At 35.2% G+C, this 22,207-nt stretch overlaps 1 non-coding gene across 1 annotated transcript; it reads right to left on the reverse strand.

Annotated features, from left to right (window-relative positions):
• Positions 1-16,245: 16,245 nt before the first annotated feature.
• Trnaa-agc lies at positions 16,246-16,317 on the reverse strand. The gene has a single exon. It is a non-coding gene; the product is annotated as a tRNA-Ala (tRNA).
• Positions 16,318-22,207: the final 5,890 nt, after the last annotated feature.

The following is a 22,207-nucleotide window of genomic DNA, read 5'->3' on the forward strand; positions in this document are numbered from 1 at the left end:
TGAAATTGGCATCTAAAATGGGTTCAGTTTCAGACGGTTAAATGTGAGAATTGTGATTGCTGCTGTTGTTCTCACGTATTTCTCTTCCCAATAACCAGGAGTGAAATATATATTATTTTTTAAGAGCTTCAGCCTTGGGCAGTTAATTGAAAACTAAAACGTTTTGTAAAGTAAAGTTGTTGCAAGACATTCATCAGACCAGTATTTTCACTATTATATATTACATGAAATATTATGCTCACAAAATATTCTATCTATTATTATTTCAGTAAACATTTTAATGATGTTCTAAGCGTGAATATTGTGCCAATCAGAGTTGCAGTCCTAAGCTAGAAGCTAGGGAGCCAAATTTTGAGATGGCGCATTAAATAAATACATGCAATAGCGTTTTTGTTTTCAATTACGCAATTTAATTATGTTTAAACGAGAATATTATTTTCTTTTTTTGTTAGCATATATTATGCACTGGGACGAATCCTGTTTCTCAGATAAGTGCTGTATGAACATTTCGAAATTGCAATTCGTATACGGTATTAGACAATACATTTGCAACCTTTTTTATTTTCCATAGGAACAAAATGGTCAAGTTTGGAGAGTTAGATCCGGACCGATTCGAAAGAAATTTGAACCGTAACTTGAATTTTAACATATATTTTGGATTATTTTTAAAATCATGAGTTCAAAAGCAATAACGGTTTGACTGATTTGATTATTTTTTGCAAAACAAAGCTGAAGAAACAGCTTCAAGGTATTCCCCAAATTTTCTTAGGCATATAAGTCTTAACTAAAAACAATTTATTATATTTCTCCCAATCCCGGGGGAAAACCGTATTTCAGTTTCCCTTTATGTATAACTTGGGGCCTTCCTTAGCCGAGCGGTTAGAGTCCGCGGCTACAAAGCAAAGCCTTGCTGAAGGTATCTGGATTCGAGTCCCGGTCGGTCCAGGATCTTTTCGTAATGGAAATTTCCTTGACTTCCCTGGGCATAGAGTATAATCGTACCTGCCACGCGATATACGAATGCGAAAATTGCAACTTTGGCATAGAAAGCTCTCAGTCAATAACTGTGGAAGTGCTCATAAGAACACTAAGCTGAGAAGCAGGCTCTGTTCCAGTGGGGATGTAATGCTAAGCAGAAGAAGATATGTATAACTTTTTTGTTTCTTAACAAGAAGACTTCCTAGATATTGCAGTCTATTTTAAGGCGAAGTAGGCCGTCATTGAAATTTGTACGCGTCGTTGATGATTGTTGCTAATTCATCTCACGATTTCAAATCAAAGAAAATCAGATGGTTTTGCACTGACACAGCTGAAAAAGTATCAGCATACTTTGTGCATGTTAGCACGTACAGTGATACTTTTTCAAGTCAATATATACTATCAAGACTGAGTTTTATCACTTTAAAATGCAAGCTGAAAAGTCATCATTGATGCCAAAACGAATGACGGGCTACTTAGCCTTAATTTTTGAATAAGTAATGAAAGAAATTCATCGATGACAGCGCCATCTATGGTCAAAAATATAATAGGAGTACTCCTCATTATCTTTTGTCGATATTTTTTTAATTCATATGGATCGTGGTCATTTATCAGACCTCCATACAAACTTCAAACGTGTTTAGCTCCCTTTTTGAGTTCACGGATTCCGCTCAAACATTCACAGTAGCTTCTGGCGGTCCAAATCAACAAATTTAGGGAGATTAACTTAAGAGTATAATAAAGAGCTGATGCAGCAAAGCCACAAGCAAGTGATAAACAAGCAAGTGATAATCAAGTGAAAAGTAAAAGATAGCTTAGAACAATGAAGTATAAAATGAACACCATCAACAAAGGTTGTGAAAATGTGTTTTCAAAAAAGTGTTCAAAAAGTTACCGAAATCTCATGGCATGCTCAATCATTTAAGCTTTATATAAATTTCCGAAGATTTGCGGCATGATTCTATATCCGTTAACTTATTTATCTCAAAAATGATTAATTTTATACGCCAAGAAAAGCACTTAAATTTGAACAAAATTTATTTCATGTCCGATGGAGCTGCATCACAATATAAAAATAGAAAGAACTTATCTAGTCTTTGCCAATTGAAGAAAAACTATGATATAGATGTTGAATGGCATTTTTTCGCAACATCGCATGGCAAAGGGCCCTGCGATGCATTAGGGGGAACAATAAAACGCATGGCTACAAGGGCTAGTCTAGCTAAAGAACGTGAACATCCCATCAAAAATGCCAAGGAATTATTTGATTGGGCTCAAAAGCGAAAGGAGGAGAAACTATCACAAATTTTCTTTTCTTATGCAACTACAACAGAGTATGACCAAATCAAGGAGCAGCTTAATAAACAATATTCGAAAGCAATAACTATTCAGGGAACACAAAAATACCATTCATTTATTCCAGTTTCCGTAGATAAAATAGAAGTTAGGCAATTTTCAAACTGTAATGGTAGTGAAAAAATTGTACACATTATAAAAAAGTAAGAAATCTGTATCAAGATAGGACGCTAAATCATTGTATAAGAACATGAAATAAAATGCTTTCAGAAAAAAAATATTCTTTATTTTATCAACTCGAAAAACATCCGAAAACAACCAAAAATTGTGAATTTTCAGTAATTTTAATTTTAAAATCGCTGTATCTCGGAAACGGTAGCAATTAGCAAAATTTTCTCACGCACCTTTTTTTTTGCAAATTTTGCGTACTTTCATAAAATCGGGCCGAAAAGCATTCAAAAAGTTTATTTAGACCATATTTCTCCATCTTGGCCCACTGTACAAAAGACTCCATTTTTTGTCTACATTAAAATATTAAAAAATAAAAAAAATAAAAAAAAACGATTTTTGAAAAAATGGATTTTTAGGCTTTATTTTCCAAAAAAAAAAATTACAACATTTTTTTAACATTGTATATTTTTTCAGATAGTTCCAACCAAGGATGGAAATCTAGTGATCATGACAAAATCCACGATGCATCGCGGTTGTTCTTTATCGTGCGATCATAGCAACAACGATTAACCTTTTGTCGTTAAGATATCACAACAAATTACGCTCCGCGAATAATGCAACGTTCTGCATGTATGCTAGCGATTAAGTGTTCGCGAGTCATAGTTTTATCATTCTGAGGATTGTTCCATTTTTATCTGTTGATATCCCTTCAGATATATTGTTTGTGATTTTAAAATCGTACGGGCATGGTTTTAGTGAAAAATAATGGCGCGAATGCGCCATGATTCAAGTTGATCGCTACTTGTATCAACATCCGATAAACTCTTTGTTCCACGACAAACAATGCATCGGATGCTCCATATGTCGGTAGAGTGCGCGCGTGGCGAGGTGTTCAAATCATGCTTGCTGCAAGAGCGGCGGCCCTCTTAGATCGTTCGTATACCGTGTTGTTTGTCGCTAGAGAGGATTTTTTTCCATCCTTGGTTCCAACAATAACCTAAAACTTTGCGGAAGACACCAAACCGATCAGACAAATAGTTTCTGAGTTATAATTTTTTGAAAATTATTAAGGCTTTTTTTCTTAGGCCCTTCTCAAAAGTAACGCTAGGATAAAAATGGCGAACCGATGATGCAAATAGGCATTTTTGGGTATAAAGAAAGCATATGCCAAATTTCAGCCAAATCAAAAAATACAAAAGTAAACTGACATTCGAATTCAAATGGAACCGCTCATCTACGATCTCTTTTGTTGGATTGCCTCTTGTCTTCAAATCTTCAGAAGAAACTTGTTGGAAATCCTCAGGCATACCTTAACTTCCGAAATTAGCAAAGCGGCAAAGAAATCTGTGGAAAAGCATTTAGCAAAATAACTGGGAAGGCATTTATTGAGAAATTTGTTTAGAAAGTTGTTAAGATGTTTCTTAAAACATTGCTTTAGAATTAATTTTATCAATTCTGCAATGTGCAATTCCAAGACGGAATTCCAAGAAGCTTTCTGGCAGAATTCTGCAGAATCTAGAAACTAACCCGGATAGATTTCAAGAATAATTCTAAAGAAGGTTCTGACGAAGCTTCTTGAGATTTTTTAAATTTAATAGAGATATTTCAATTGACCAGTAATTATTTACCTCTAGAAACAAATAATCGTTTATCTTTTGTGGTTTCGTTATCCATCTGTTGTTTCTACTTATGTTGTTTTATTTCCTTTTCATGCTTCATTAAGCAACATTTTAAAGAATCTAAGAAAAAAATAATAAAAATTCTAGTAGTTTTGGAATAGTGCAGGATTCTTATACGTATGGTTTCTGATTTCTGATTGGAAGGACAATTCCTCGACAAATCTTCAAAAGAAAAGGAAAAATTTCCTCCAAGTTTTGAATTCGGTAAAATCCTACATTACGAATTTTACCATAAGACATCTCTGGCAATGTTTAATACCGCCGCCAATAAATTCACTTTTAACAATCGCAGTTCTACCACAATAGTTGAAAATAGTCCCTCCAAAAATGTTTGTTTGAAATTTATACAATTAGGAAGAAAATGATTTTTGCAATAATTTATTCGCCGTAGTATCATTAACTTTGGAGTTCATGCTAAACCTTTTCTATTATGTAGATACAAATACCTTCTGTAAAAATTCTATCCGTTGTTCATAGTAAAAGAGAAATAAAAAACAAGATTTTTTTTTCAATAAATTCTATAAAACAACCTTAGCTTTTCTGTGAGGTTCATCGTCAGGAGTTTCATCAAAAAGTTTTAAAAATTCAACAGTGAATTATTGAACTTTCTGACAAGAATTTAGTAAATTTTTACAAAATCAATTTAAGCTGAAATTATCCTAAAAAAAATTTGAAAGTCTTCCAAAACTCTGTAATTTCGATATAAATTGGATCAATATAAAGTGATTTGTTGAGTATTTTGTTAAGAAATTCAGAACAAAAATCCTGGAGCAGTTAAAAAAAGACATGGACATCGTATTCAGCCATTTAGCTGCACAGACTGTAACTTAAAACTAAACAACGGACAAGCACGCTCCAGTGGCACAACCTAGAAACATTCTATACGAAAAGTTTCAATGGCTGAAGTGGGAATCGAACCTGCACCCTATGACACGATGCGCTTAAATACCTGACGACACTAGCCACATGGCCACGAGGCCCACAAAGAGCAATCATGGAGAGACGATAGGTTTCTAGAAAATATTAATGGAAGAACCCCTGAAATAACATTCGAAAAAATATGGATTTTTTTTAGAACCTGGAAGAGCACTCAATGGAATTACTGGAGCAATTTTTCGAAAAGATCAAAAACGAATTGCAAAATCCTTTAGTAAATCTGTAATTCTCCAGAAGAATTGCTAATGTTGTTTAAAATGAAAATCTCATGGAAAATACTTGGATGGATCTCTGGTGGATTTCTCAGAAGAATCCTTAGACGACATCCCAGGCCAAACTATGATATTATTCTTTAAAGAAACAAACAACAAATCGATCGAGAAATTTTTGAATATATAGGCGGAAGAATTTATGAAAAAACAGTTCAACGTTTTTCACTAAAAACTTTAAGGGAATGCTTGAATTTTAAAAATTTTCTTTGGTAGGCATTTTTGAAAAAAAAAGAAAAATCAAAATATTATTTTCGAGCGAGAATTTTGATAGAATGGGTTTTTAGATAAATCTAAAGCAACACTTAGAGAAGTTTCTGTGAAAAAAATGCAGAATTTCTATGAGAAATCGCTAAGAACATTTTTTTTAATCTTGTTTAGCTGTTTATGACAATCTTGTGGAATATTACCAGGAATCCTGAATGTTAAAATCCTTAACCATTAAATGTTTTAGCAGTCCTGGAAAATTTTCGTTGCGATTTTTTTTTGAGCAAACCTTTAAGAATTTCTGAGAGATTTTCTGAAAGATTTGCTGCAGGAATCTGAAAAGCACTTTAGGAAGAGCCTCAAAGGCATGGTTGGAAACAATGTTGGCGCACTCTCTGAAGAATTTGTGGAAAGAATCCTTGCTTAATGAACAACAAGATGATACTTTAAACTAACAATTAGAATTTATGTGTAATAAATACAATTATTTTTTTTCCTTTATTAAAGTGATTTTCAAATCGCTAAATACAATTGATGTTTACAAGTATGTTCAGGGGCCTTCTTAAGCCGCGTGGTTAGAGTCCACGGCTACACAGCAAAACCATGCTGAAGGTGTCTGGGATCGATTCCCGGTCGGTTCAGAATCTTTTCGTAATGGAAATTTTCTTGACAACCCTGGGCATAAAGTATCGTCATATCTGCCACACGATAGACGAATGCGAAAATGGTAACTTTGGCATAGAAAGCTCTCAGTCAATAACTGTGGAATTGCTCATAACTAAGCTGAGAAGCATGGTCTGTCCCAGTGAGGACGACAAAGTTCGCAGCTAATGTTTCACAGAAGATATCGAATTGAAAGCATTATTTTATGACGGTTCTTTTTACACTTATCTACTTTCCTTGGCCACGGAACAACAACAAGATTTTCTGAAAGTTTATGGATGTCCATCAATACCACACCATACATGATTCTGAAAATTTACATTATTTACATATAAAAAATCACGCAGAAAGCAATTCAACAACATTCGAAACAAACTACCTTAATTTACAACAAATTACATTTATATTGGTGCTCTAACAGTAAGAATTGTTGTTCAATTTCACCCGAATTTACGGTACCTGTTTTGAGCTGCGATATAAATCGTAACCACGGCATAAACAAGACAAGGCAGTCTCTTTACTTGTGTGAACATCAAATTTGGTTGTAAACATGTGACGTCATTCCTATCGTAGCATATAAGATCTGGATCACTAGATATTTTTTTAAAATTTATTCGAGATGGATGGGAATAACGGTTAGTTTTCAGAATATATAACTAAAAATTTTGTAAACCGTAAATCGTATAACAGTTGTCAGAAATTGTAAAATGATGGATAAAGCAGCTCGATTGGATTTCTGATACACAATAGTTTTTTTGGAACCACAAAAAAACGGAATTCGTTGCAAAACTTGATTATGACAGCACTCGTCGAAATTATCCATCATTTATAATACCGTCGTTGGGGGTGAGAATGGGTCAAAAAGGGATATGTTCGATTTATTTATTGAATAACCATCGCAATTTAACTCCAATAAACTTCAAATTTGGTGTGTATGTACTTTGATGGTACATTAACAACTGTTCAAAAAATTAAAAAAAAAATTATTCACAGCGGCACCACAAGTGAATGAAAAATGATCCAATCTCACCCCATAGAGGGGTGACATTGGGTCACTGTAATTGAAATAACTTGTTTTTGAGAATATGATTGCAAAAGCAATCACAACTGAAAAATATTGTTGAAATACGATGCCAACTAGACGAAAAGGTATCTAAGATGTTTCACAAGTATGATAAGCCCAAATTATACCAACAAATTGAAGAGCTATGAGAAAAAATATGTAAACCCAACATTTTTCGTCAGGTTCACATGAATTTTCTTGTTTTTTTTTCCTCAAATTGTCTTCAAAGTCTCATTGCCATTGCCATAAAGCCTATTCAGTTTTCCCAGAGGTGTACTGAAACAGTGATTATTTTAAACCTTCTCAAATAGGTCAATTTCGGCGCGACATTCCACGATCAATACATTTCAGGCAGATGTTGACGTCATAATCCCAGTATTTCAGCGATCCAACTCTTTTGTTATTCCGTAAAATGTTTCTATAATATGAAAACACTGATAAATAATTAAATTCTAAAAAAACAATCCATTTTATGATATTTTACGATGTTGCTGCACACGAAACACAGTTGTTGGTTTGAGAAGTTGTCAAAATGCGTTACATTGTTATTCAATGCATGGAATCCTCAAGTAGACTTGTTTGATATTTCAGAGATGCTGTATTTAGAAAGAATAAACACATCTTAATGGATGAAGAGAACACCCGGCACCGTAAAATTAAAAAAAGTGGACTTGCGTTTTCATTTACTATCGTTCTTGCTTGACCCAATCTCACCCCCATTTTTAATGTTTTAGATTCCGGAAAATACGTGTGAAGTAGATCTGTTCATATTTGAAAAAATGTCTGGAAATCTACCGGTCAAGCAGTATTCCGAATTATCATGCTAAGAACAATGTGTGGTCAAATTTTCAGCTCATTTAATAAAGATTTCAATATGCTTCAAGTTGAAAATGTGTTTTTGAGCTTATATCAAGGTTTGAAAAATCATAACTAGCATTTGGAAAATAAAAACCACTTGCTATTACCATTACTTGAAAGCTAATTCTATTCTGTTAAAGTTTGTCGAACACGCTAATAAGATCAAATTGAGTTTTAACATTGTTTGATCTAGATTTGTTTTCCGCAGTACCCTGAAATCACAATTTTTTGAATATATATGGTACAAAAAACACACATTGACATTACTTTTTCAGACCATAGTCAATGGGAATAGAACATTGTAAAGCTATGAATTCATTAACCATTAACAGCTTACATGTTACCTAAGGCAATAAATTACAAAAAATGCCCAAAGATCGAGCACTGCATCGCAACCTGATGTAAGTTAAATCACGCATGACACATGTACCGACGAATGAATGAATTGTACAAGTTAGCATTGCTTTTTCTTTCCGATTGATGATTGTTTTGATCGCATTTCATTGACGATTCAGAAAGATTTGAAAACAATCATCATCATCGACTGAGAAAAAGCTGTGCTAACGTGTTCATTTTTTACATTCCACAAAGTCCACGATGGTGCTCTTTGCTCCCCCACAGCGGATTCACATATGTGCTTCCCAAGTTACTATTTTTTACAATTTATTTTCGTAAGATAACTTGTAACTTTCAACGGGATTGAGTTATAGATATGTGTAGTTATCATGTTCTGGAAGATAAAAATCCCAAATTTTCATACAGGTATGTTTTTTAGAGAGAACACTTCCTAAAAATAGTGATTTTCAAGAACCTCGAAGCACAAACCTCAACCAAACTATGTTAAAGCTTGCTCCAATCGTAAAATGATAATCGACAAAAGTTCGTAGAATTGAATCAACTACTGTGTAGAGGTATTTTCAATAATTGTTGGTGTTCCGTTCGGTAGTTATGATTTTTTATAGCCTGAAATTATCCTAAAAATATATAATTGATTTGAAGCACACCTAATTTTTCTCCAAATTGATTGAAATTTTGACCATAAGTTCATTTTAACATGAAAAATCTAAATATTGGTTGACTGGTTGATTTCCCGACATTCTTGAAAATATGAATAGGTCTAGTGTGAAGTGTAATGAAAAGAATTTCTACCTTCTACTAATATAACGATAGAGGTTAAAGTACATGCGTGATATTTTGCACAGGAGAAATTTATTGTTGTAAATTTTATCTAGTTTCAACATACAAGTTTATTGATATAGTAAACCAAAACTACTATTTCTAAAAATATATATTGTGATAAATTATGTGTAATTATATGTTCCCTAACATATGAATCATTATGTTTAGTAATATCAGCGTTATTAGCTGAAATATGTCAGAAATCATATTTTTCCGTTTTGACCCAATCTCACCCCCTAGACCCATTGTTACCCCCATCGACGGTACTAAAATTAATTGTGTTGAAGCGTATTCAAAAAGTGTATTATTTACAAGGGAAGGGATGGTACACAAATTATGTCACGCTAAATTTCGACTTTTTCGACCACCTCCCCCCCCCCTTGTCACGTTTTTTGTACGAGTCCTTCGAAAATTGTGTAAGGCTTGTCACGCTTGACTTGACCACCTCCCCCCCTTGAAGCGTGACGTTATTTGTGCATGACCCCGAAGGTCACGATTGTGTTACACGGGGTTTTCAACCGGACTATTTTTGTTAGATTCTACATGTCGAAATATGAAAAACCTTAAAGCCTTTCGGGTGATGGACCAGTGGTGTAGCAAGGAGGGGCTCTGAAAGGGTCGATTTTGTACGAATATAATATTATTGAGTCGATTGAAAACTTGTCAAAAAGATTTTTCTCAGTATTTTGTACGATAGTAATGAACAGAACTGAAATTATTGTATGTTTATAATGTATTTTTATGCCATTGGCGTAACTAACATGGAATATGGACACCAAAACAAATTTGGTTTTATTAGAATAGTATACCAATAAGAAACTCATCCCGATTGCGCCCTTGGCATGGAAAAAAAAAAACTTTTTAAATATACATTAATGTCAATTCTGTTCTCTACCATCACAATAAATACTAAAATAATATTTTTGTCAAACTTCCAATTAGCTAAGATTAAATTACTACGTTATACGTACAAAATTGCCCCTTTCAGAGCCCCTCCTGACTACACCACTGGTCCATCACCCGAAAGGCTTTGGGGTTTTTCATATTTCGACATGTAGAATCTAACAAAAATAGTCCGGTTGAAAACCCCGTGTAACACCATCGTGACCTTCCCTTGTTAGAAAAATAAGAATCATTCGGTACTTAGAAACACAATTAGCTTCTGAAGTTCTTTTTCCTCTGTTTTTTTTGCAAGCATTATAAAAAGTTTAGAAATTTAGGAATAGAAACTTATTTTGGATATAATTTAAACGCTACAAGTACAATGCTCTTTTAAAGTTTTGTTTGGTTAAATATCAATCATCCCTCCCAAAATTGGCAATGCCCGTTTCCGGCATTCCTGAAAATGTCAAACATGATACTGCAAAAGGCCGGTCTACATCCCTGCGTCATTCCACATTCGTCCTTTCTATTCAACAGACAACAATAGAGCTAGCAGCTCTTTCTATATTGGCCCATTGTGTAACAATCTGCAAACGTTACCAGAAATCCATGTAATTGCAACCAACAAACCCAAATTAGAGAACAAAACGAGGAAGGTTTCTATATATATCTTCTACACTTTGTCTTTTTTGTTAGACTCCCTGAAAGGCAAACATAGGCCCAAAGATGCGAATAACATGATAGTAGGCAATCTGAACTGAAACATTCATCGCAAACCACGACCGCTTTCTCAGAGTCAAGAATGCGAAAACTGAATGAAAACACTATTGAATACTATAACGAACCGTATACTTTGTCTTCCTGCTCACTTACATACTCGCGGTCACAATTTAGAGTTGAAGACTACTTTAACATTATTCAGACTTCACTCATTGAAGCTCCCTCAAACCAAAACGAATTTTACGATTTTCATATCGTTGAGGTTTTTTCCAGACTCTTTGCTCAGACAAAAAAAAGTAAAAATTTAAAGGTCGTTTCTTATACAAATTGCATCACACTCGCATTACATGGTGACACACAATCGTTTGATTGACAGGCTTACTTGCTTGAAACACTATTTTTTGGAACTTTGCACTTATAGGTATTTTATAACGAAAAGGTGATCTTGTTATACGCTGGCGGCGATATTCCAGCACCCTCGCTGCGACAAATTCGTGAAGGTATGGGGGAACCTTCAAGTACTATGCAAGAGACGCGTACATTCAGCTGACAACTCAACAGATCAGCGAAAAGGAAATAAAAATCATCCCCTTAATAATCATATTATCCTTAGCACCGGAGGGAGATGTGTATCCAAGGCGACCCGATAGAATCGGCAGCACCATCAACCGTCGTCGTGCACCTAGAGAAACCGCAGAGACGCACATTCCAAGGAAACGCAAATCCTTATAACGATAATGCCGTTGGTGCTCGGTTCTCGCTACGAGAGAATCAATGGTCCCAGTTGAGTGCGTAAATCGTGTAGCTACGACGCTACATCGCTTCTCTTTTTAAGTTTATGATGCTTTTTTTGCGAGTTGCTAGCCGAATAGGGTTATGTTGCACAGTGGGATAAAGCTGTGCTTTTTTGGATTTGGTCGACCTATGTGTGCCTATTAGATTGAATGTGGGAATGGATATGCACTTGGGCGGTTCAAATTGCATAAGAGTTGTTCCAATGTCTTCTTTGTATGGTGATTGATTCAATAGTAGTATGTGTCCAAAAATTTGCAGAAATAGTGGTGCGTTCCTATAATAGTGAGTCTTGATGGGAAATCAACGTAAACCACTATTATAGGAACAGAAGCTAGCAAATACCACTATTACTGGAACATGTTCCAGTAATGGAGGAAGTGATATGGAAGTAATGGAGGAAGAAGTGTAATAGAATAGAAAAGCTTTTGAATTACGTATTCTGATAAAAAATCGAGAATCCGTTATTTTTTGGCGATTTTTCACTCATCACCCCGTTACTAGACCTCTATCACTGGCATAGATGCCAAAATCATTATAATAAAATACAGTTCTGTCAAAGTTTCATTCATTTTAGTAGAGATTTAATGATGGCCCAAAGATGTTGAAGGTCAATATGGAAATTTCTAAGAAACTAAAATAATACTTATAACATGGGTAACACTGCCATATTCAAGTTTATGGTAGTATACATATTTAAATCTAGTCTAGTACATGACACTGAAGATAGCCTGACAGTTAAGGCCGAGATACGCGTATCTGTCAAAGGATACAAACTCTAGCGGAATTAAATGATATAGTACTAATATTAATAATTATCATTTTGAGCAGATTTCATCCGGGGTTTTTGCAAAAATTTATAAGACTATGAACCCACATGAAGCTAAATAACAACAAACAAATTTATTTGTATATTTTCACTCTTCCGTCGGATTATGGTAATACGGGAAATCGTGTTATGTTCCCTATCTATTGTTTCACTCTCACTATCGTACTCTAATTATCGTCAAAACTTTGCATAAGCAAATCTCGAGTTTTATTGAATCGATGAAGCTGAAAATTTAACGGGTTGTGCACAACATATATAGAACACAGCGATACATTTTTCACATCGATATACATTTGCTTCTTCAAATGGATAGGGAGATTATAATGACGTACTGTGTGGCCTTAACCCCTCTACCGGCAGCTTCATATTTTACCGCTAAAAACATATTCAAATCGCGATAACTTTTTTGTTTCTCGATATTTTTGCACCATTTTTTTACAAGATCTCAAAAAACTCTTCTAGTTTGAGAACCCTTGTCGATATTAATCATTGGTGATTTAGTTTTGAAGATATTCCGATGTTCCTTGGGGGACCGACATTCTCCATATAAAATATCTTTGGCGGCCATTTTAAAAATAAAATATTTGCTATACAATGCCATGTATTAAAGAGCTACTCTGAAAAAATCATACAAATCGGTTCAGTTATCTTGGAGAAATCTGAAGATTACGATATGACGATTTTTGAGTTTTCAAGACCTTTAATGTCCAGAGTGGTACCTACCTTGATACCTTGATGACTACAGCGTAGCGTCACGCCATTGCCGGGCGTATTGTAGAGCTCCATCTTCGTCGGTCTTGGGCGAAACTTTTCCAGTTGCCCCGAACGTTTAGGGTCGCCAGGTCCTCTTTCACTGCGTACAGCCAGCGTATTCGTGGTCTTCCCCGAAGCCGCCGATCTCTACCTGGTTCCCTGCTGAATATTATTTTCGCAATTCTTTCTTCCGACATTCACACTAAGTGGCCAGCCCACTGAAGTCTGCCGTATTTTACACGATTGATAATATTCGCATCTTTGTACACTTGATACAACTCGTGATTCATGCGTCTGCGCCACATGCCATTTTCGAGTTTCTCACCGAGTATTGTCCGCAGCACTTTACGCTCGAAAACACCGAGAGCTTTCCGGTCTGATTCTTTCAACGTCCACGTTTCGTGCCCGTAGAGAGCCACAGGAAGAATCAATGTTTTATACAGGGCGTGTTTTGTTTCCGTTTGCAAGCTGCGGGATCTAAGCTGGTTACGTAGTCCGTAAAAGGCCTTATTCGCAGCCGAAATACGTCTTCTCACTTCGCGGGAAACGTCGTTGTCACATGTCACAAGTGTTCCAAGATAAACAAATTCTTCAACAACTTCAAACACATCCCCACCAAACACTACCTCAGCACCTACACCACCATGACTGACTCTATCTCTACCTGCAATCATGTACTTCGTTTTGGTAGAATTAATAGTCAGGCCTATCCTCGCTGTCTCCCTCTTCAGAGACACGGAGGCTTCTTCCACTGACCTGCGATCAATTCGAATTAGGTCTATATCGTCCGCAAAGCCAAGGAGCATGTGCGACTTTGTGATAATAGTGCCATTTCTCTGCACGCCAGATCTCCTAATAGCACCCTCGAGTGCAATGTTGAACAGTAAATTCGAAAGTGCGTCTCCCTGCTTCAATCCATCTAACGTCATGAACGAGGTTGACATCTCGTCTGCGATCCGAACACTTGATTTCGAACCATCCAGCGTAGCACGTATCAGCCTAATTAGTTTCGCCGGCAAACCATGTTCAGACATTATCTGCCAAAGCTCATTTCTTTTCACTGAGTCGTACGCCGCCTTGAAATCAATAAACAGATGGTGAGTCTGCAAGTTATACTCCCGGAATTTGTCTAGGATCATTCGCAAGCTAACCATCTGGTCCGTTGTCGAAGGACTCCTCGAGCGGTCGCAGTCTGTTAAACAGGATGCGCGACAGAATTTTGTACGCCGAATTCAGCAGGGTAATTCCTCTGTAATTGGCACACTCCAATCTGTGTCCTTTCTTGTGGATAGGGCGGATGAGGCCATCCAACCAGCCGGCGGGCAATTCTTCGTCCTCCCATACCTTCAGAAGTTCTCGGTGAATCGACTGGTAAAGCTGCTCGCTTCCGTGCTTGAGAAGCTCGATCGAGATCTCGTGCTTCCCAGCAGCCTTACAGTTCTTCAGCTCGTTGATAGCCTTTTTAAACTCTTCTATGGTCGGTGATAAACAGCTTGATCGTCGTCATCTATGTTCATCCTGTTCTTCACTACATTTCCATTTCACCATTTTCATGAACACCGCTAGCGCATGACGGCTCAACATAGTGGCATGTCCGAAAGAACCTAAAACTATTGAGAACCAGATCTACAGGTCCAAAGTTCTGATAGAGGTGGATGGTTGTGATGGCTATGACCGTGGTCATCATGTAAAGAACAAGCGGACAATGCTGTATCGTGTCAGCACCGAGGAGGTAGCTCCTCTAGCACGATGTAGGTAGCGCAACCCTGGTTAGGTGGCCTATCAAAGACTCTTCACCAACCAAGAAAGGCAAAAGTAGAGCAAACGGATTGATTTTACGGCAACGAATTTCAAGTAATTTATTGGAATAAAATATACTATGCACAAAATACGGAAAACTTAAAAAAATGCATCAAATTTGCTTTGTTTTCACGCTTTTTATGATTATCAAGATTCGGAAGAACTCTAATATTTTAGAAAATCGTTCTAATATCACAGCGTAATGACATTTTTACGTGTCTCAAGATTAAATTATGTGTCTATGATTTGGGGTTGCTGAATCTGATGCCGTTTTCAGAAACTTTCCAGCATGTCACAATTTTTAGCTACAGGTCGCCAAAGCTGTATAAAACACTGATTTTATTGATGTGTACATAAATTTGAAAGTATGATTTATCGAACTTTTTTGTCATCGAATCCACCAAGCATGCATAATAGAACATTCATTTTAGATATAATTTGGTTGAAATTGTACGATTAAATTTAGATTAAATCGTTTTTTCAACAAGTATGCAGTCTTCATACAAAATTAATCGTTTCTCTTATACAATACTTTTCTGAACTATCAAAATAGTTATTTTTGCGATTCCGTTTGCAAATAAGCCTATTTTTTATCAAGAGATGGACAACTTGACGGCCCACTTTTTCTACCGAAAGAAACAATGCTAAAAAGTGCTGCTTTTCAGCACTAATATCAGCTTCGAAAAGTAGCATTTCTCAATACTGTTTTTGGAGTTTTTAAAATGACATCGGATTGCATCCATACCTCATTCATTCAATTTATAAATACAATACAGACAACTGAGCACACGAATGACTAATAATATGGCTGAGAACTATCTACGGCGTCTTAGCTAATCTTTCTTTGAAAATTGAAAGTGTGAAAATTCATGATAGTCATCCCACGGCCTACCTGATTGAGAAATTATGCATGTTACTACGCATGAATGCGCATGTGGGTTTTCTGTTCATTCTCCAAGAAATAATCCAACTGTAACGGCATTTTTGTCATTATTAAGCAAATATTTTGCCATATAAGCTGTCAAACTTGCATACAAGTTAACTGAAATAGTAAAATTTTGCATTTTCAACAATCAATATCTCAAAAACTAGACGTGTTAAATTAATTAACTAATTACGCGTTGTAAAGATGGACAAATTATGGGTGAAATTATGAAAAAAGAAATCCACGTGCTCGGCTGGGATTCGAACCCAGGACTCTTGTATGCTAGACGAGCGCTTTACCAACTAAGCTACCGAGCCACTTGGTGACCCAATAACTGAGTTGGTTACAAGTTTAGAATTCAAATCCCTACAGACCACGCGGACCCCTTTCATAACCAATATCCATCCATCTCATGTTCAATATAAGTTTCAATTTAGAGAGCTCAATATAAGTGTCAATTTAGACGTGTTAAGCTATTTTTGAAAACGGCAATGGATTCAGCAACTTTTAATAAAGTAAATAGCGGTATTTTGGTACTTGAGATAAAACTGTGTTCCGCAGTGTATTTTATTATCTTGCGAATTGTGTATCAGTAACTAAGTAACAAAATTTGTCATAGATGAGTAGTCTACAGTTGAACTAGGGTAGAAGTATTATTTTTTGCAATAGCATTAATTGGAGCCTTAGTGGACGATACATCGTTGTAGGATTCGAACGAATAATTGACACATATTACATTGCATGCAATACATTACTACAATAATTTTAAACAGAAAATACCACGAAACATTTCGTTTTTGGTAGAACACATTACATTTAAACGAGAGAGCTACCCTCATTTATTCGTCCAAACCGATTCACAAGATAAAAGAAAAACTAATCAATCTTCCTTTGATTTTAACTTTTTTTTTTGAATTTGTTTATCGGCATATCGGTCTATTTTGCTCGAAGTAAGAGAGAGCATGGAGAAGAAAGCATTGATTTTAACTTCAATATACCTCATTTAGCTACTCTCTTAAGAAATCAATGTGATTGTCCAATTTAGGGACCGAAGTCAAGAATGTAGCTGAAACTGGTTCTGGTGGTTTATATTACCCAATAAGGTTTTCAATTCGAAAATACAGTTTATGTTCAATTCCGATATTTTTCATACATAATATGGATTAAGAGCTTTCATTTGGTATTTTTACAGTACATGTAGGATTTTCCATATATTTTCAGGAATATTTTCTGTCAAGCTGGCCGAAACCGATGCTTCTATTCTTTCAACATTTGAAGATCTATGGTTCTCTTCAGAGTAATCTGATGCCTTCCATGAAATCTATATAAATGAAAATGGATTGGTGTTTGTATGTCACAAAATGGTTTGAGAACGTGTCAACAATTTTGAATGGTTCTTGTTCCACTTTGTTCGTCAGGGGTTCTGACAGGTTCGTGTGAACAAATATTTCAAAAAAGTTACTAATGTTTGTCCCATTCATACGATTTCGGCCTACTTTGTAAGAAAATACGAAAATTGACGCTTATATCTTGTATGTCCAAAATAAGTGCTTCCGTATAAAAAAACCACTGAGTGAAAATAAATCTGTCATTTTGGATGGGAGTCTTCATAGCATTATAAATCGGCCTACTAGGTGGCAATACAACTATGTAGTATGGAAATAATATTGCTGTTTGCGTTTGACGTGCAAATCTTCTCTAATTGCGCTTCGAATGCGGTTATACAAAGTTATCAAAGGAGTTTTAGCAACCATGATCGATATCACCGCCAAGAAAGCAAATGAAATCAAACTCTGACTTCGCCTTCTTTGTGAAAAATCTTACCGCGTTTGATGTTCCCGCATTTGATATTTGCATTTCAAACGCACATAGCAATATATAGGGGGAGATCCCCCAGTGCCGGACAGCACCCAATACCGGACAAAGTCGAAACATTGAGAAATCATGGTCCAATCAAGATGGTGCATTAGTAGAAAAGAAAGCTGTTATGTAGACTAATGTTTGCGTAGAATAACACATCCTTGAAATATGCATCCTTTTTTAAAAAAGTAGAATAGTTTGAAAATCTTTAAAAAATTGACGTATCTTCTTAATTTTGAGCCTATTTATTAATTATTTTGAATATGAAAAAATACTTTGGATCCCGCGAGCATGATCGAACACAATCCTAATTTGATAGTATGAATGTATTTTGTACCATAATTGAAGTAAATATGGACAAACTACAATTTTGGTTAAGCACCTCCTGTCCCTCAGTTTCGGACAGCTTGATTTGTCATATGATATCTTTGTAATTATTGCATCAGTGTCTCAAAATACTTTCATTTTTCATGGGTTCCGTCGACCATGGTATCAAACATGCAATAAAATTAAGAAGAATGAACATTCATAACAACATCGTAAAATGTGCTATTTTTCATCATATATGAAAGAAGTTTTTGATAGGCATCTTGCAAACTAAGAAAAACTCAAATTATTTTTGTAAAAATTGCATTGAATTGGTAATTATAAACTATTTCTATAGTGTACACATTCAATGATGTTCAAATTTACAGAATTCGAGGCATTTCCAGATCGTGTCCAGTATTGGGTGCCACCTTTCAAGATCGATCAATTTGGTACTAAAATACATCATCAAAACTCGGGTTATGGACAAAAGGTCGAAAGACAAAACGTCGAAAGGACAAAAGGTCGAAAGACAGAAGGTCGAAAGGACAAAAGGTCGAAAGTGATTTGCTTGGTGGGAATTTTTTCCTTCTTTGAAAAAAGATTTTCGACCTTTTGTCCCTTCTTTTTTGTTCTTCGACCTTTTGTCCTTTCGACCTTTTGTCTTTCGACCTTTTGTCCTTTCGACCTTTTGTCTTTCGACCTTTTGTCATAGATTCCAAAACTCAATGTCAAAATTCATATTTATATTTTCAAATTTAGTTTTGTACACTATAAAAATGATAATATTTATCATAAATGGGTAACACGAGCCCATCAAATCAATACTTTTCGAATTATGAATTTAGTGGCTTAAGTGTCCGGTACTGGGGGATCTCCCCCTAAAGCAAATAGTCGAGATGTGGAAAAGGTTACATGCAAGTTAATACTTGGTAGGCTTATTCCATGTTATATTTAGTTTAAGTATGTTTTGTGAACAGAATAAATTTATATGCATTACAGTATGGCTCATAAACAATGCGAAAGTCATCATATCATGTTTAATGGTAGTTTTTATAAGGAAAATGCGAACGAAACGAAAATGATATTCATAACTTGTAGTGTTCAATCTGTTTAGACTCTGTTTTTCGCTTTGGACATGATTTTTATCAGTTACTTTTACCTTATTAGAGAGGAATAGGAAGCATACCTCCAAATTTTATCATGCAGCCATCGAGTTCAATATCAATGTGATGGAAGCTCCTAAAACATCAACGATGGGGTGAGATTCTTCACAGACCTTGTCTCCAGCATTCGTCTATATCAAATAATAGAATAGATTCATACCTGGATCATTGGAGCCTTAAGCATAAGTTAGAAAAAAACGGCTCATTTTGGAGAGCCGTGGTTGAACCTTCATATAAATATGATAAACGGCTCTGTTTTGCTCAAAATATTTGAGCTAGTATTGGTATAAGTTGTTTCTTATCGAAGGAAAAATGTCTTCCTCAAAAAAATGTTAAAGTCCTCTGTATTAATTGTTAATTGAATTTTAAGAAAAAACAATAAGGCCTCTTAAACCCATAAGATTTAAATGGCCCCAAAACTATGACCCTTGAAAAATATTTTATTGTGGCCATGAAAAACAGGTTCCATAAAATCTCCATCTTCCTCTGATATCAAACATCAAACAAACTAATAATTTCAACAACAAAGTGTGATTTTCGAAGGTGGAAAGTTTATCACCAGAGTATACGACAATCAGACGCTATTTCTAACTTGAAGCGAACCAAACCTTTAAACTTCTTTGCTTTATAACATTATTATTAAGGACAGTAAGAAAAATAAGACAAAAATTGTCCTAGATAGCGAAGCTATGTCAGAATATACTACAGTAATCAGAAATTACATTCACTCACAAAAACAACGAAAATAACGCTTGTGGATGCTAAATTGACGTTCAAACAATTTTCGCATTTTCTTATGGGCCATACTGTACATTCCTGTATTTTGAGCAGGTGCTTCCGTATCATTTCAGAGAGCGAGTACGGGCGCTTAAGCCTAGGCTCTAGTGCCAGGACATGAGGAAGAAATACCTGTGTCCTATCTCAGGAAAGGCGGAGGAAACAACAATGGAGTGAGCATTAACATTCTTAGCAACGTCACTCCCAAGGATATCATCTAACGACTCTAAATGAAACGGTTGGTACGGTTGTCTCCATTTCCTCCATCTCCTTCAGCAAATTAAAAAACATCCGTTTATCATGTTATTTACAAGTGAATCATTTGATAGCCATCAATTTTTGAGTTGTCTTCATACCGAAGTCATTGTGGTGGGCCTGGCCATTTCAATATTTGTGTTATATTGCTGTTGTGCTGCAAATTTTAATACTGACAAGAAAATACCCGAATATTTTCACATACGAAATGCCTTAGTTTGGGGTTCTGTTTATCAATTTCTGGTAGTCTGAATTGGCTGAAATTTGGATGACGAATTATGGTTATTTATAGACCTTAATTTCTGGCAGTCATTTTCCAACGAGTTTCAGAGGGTTGTTCAAAGACATCAGTAAGTAATCAAGAGATTTTTTTTATTTAATTCAAAAACGGGTGGGTGGTTGGCGTGTTCAGCAAAATTGTATAACTAAATTGTAAATAATTATGCCGAACAATCAACCATAATTCCCCGTTTTTTTTCAATGAAATCAAAAACCACTTGATTGCTCTCTTTTGTCTTTGGACAACTCTATGAAACTCTGACTGCAATGTAATTAATTCACTGTAGACAAAATTTCAGGTTAGTTGTAGTTCATCATTCAAATTTCATCTTGTTTGGACTAACATAAGCTATAAACTTGGACAATATGTAAACGACATTTGGTTACTTAATTTTGTATGACTGTATAAGTTCCTTGTAGGAGTTAAACTTGTACATTAAACCTAATCAATTGTAAAAAAATGGTTCACAAATCAAGCTAAAAAATATGTTTTGTGAAACTAAATTATTATCAATACAAAACTAGTTACAGCACATATTTAGAGTCTGAAACTTCAATTGAAATTCCTAAAACTAGTATCTCTTGAATTATCAAGCTTTTGTTAGCAAAAATCACAAGATGAAAATGAGATCAATTTGAATTCAATTGATCCGTGAAGTTTGGTTTCTCAAATAAGAATACACTGGGCTTGATAAAGACAAATAACTTTAATATATCCCACAGGAGGGGCCTTCTTGGCCGAGTAGTTAGAGTCCGCGGCTTCAAAGGAAAGCCATGCTGAAGGTGTCTGGGTTCGATTCCCGGTCGGTCCAGGATCTTTTCGTAATGAAAACTTCCTTTACTTACCTGGGCAAAGAGTATCATCGTACCTACCATACGATATACGAATGCGAAAATGACAACTGGCAAAGAAAACTCTCAGGTAATAACTATGGAAGTGCTCATTGAACACTTAGCTGAGAAGCAGTGAGGACGTAATGCCAAAAAGAAGAAAAATATCCCACAGCGCATTGAAAGTTTTTATAAAACTCAATTTGATAGAATCTTTTAAATTTTACATTTTTTAAAGTTAAACAAGAATTGGAGCAATTATGTATTCAAATCAAAATTAAGTCAGTATTCTTAAATGAGAGTTTAGGTCAAATTTCTATCGTGCTTGACAGCCAGTCAATTTTTTACAATTGTATTTCAAAGTTTATAGAGAAATGGTCACTATAATCCAAAGATATTCAAAATCTAATGCAAATAAAATCTATAGATTTTGTTATATAGAAGATTTACGAATATACAGAAGCTACTTCATGCTTGTACACCTGCTGCAAACATTTCTCGATACACCTGACAGATCTCAATATTACAATATATAGTGAATAAAATAACACTGCATATTCTTGAAAGCACAATATATTTCTATTTCAATATTACAGATTATATTAAATATACTTCGTTTTAAAATATATATATTTCCATACACACGACCAGATCAGCATTGAAAAAATCTGTATTTTTTCCAGTATTCCCATAGTGCAGTCTTGTTAACCAATCTCCCATAGCTCACTTTTAT

Source organism: Aedes aegypti, chromosome 2, assembly GCF_002204515.2.
Source record: "Aedes aegypti strain LVP_AGWG chromosome 2, AaegL5.0 Primary Assembly, whole genome shotgun sequence".
In the NCBI taxonomy this organism is placed as follows: domain Eukaryota; kingdom Metazoa; phylum Arthropoda; class Insecta; order Diptera; family Culicidae; genus Aedes; species Aedes aegypti.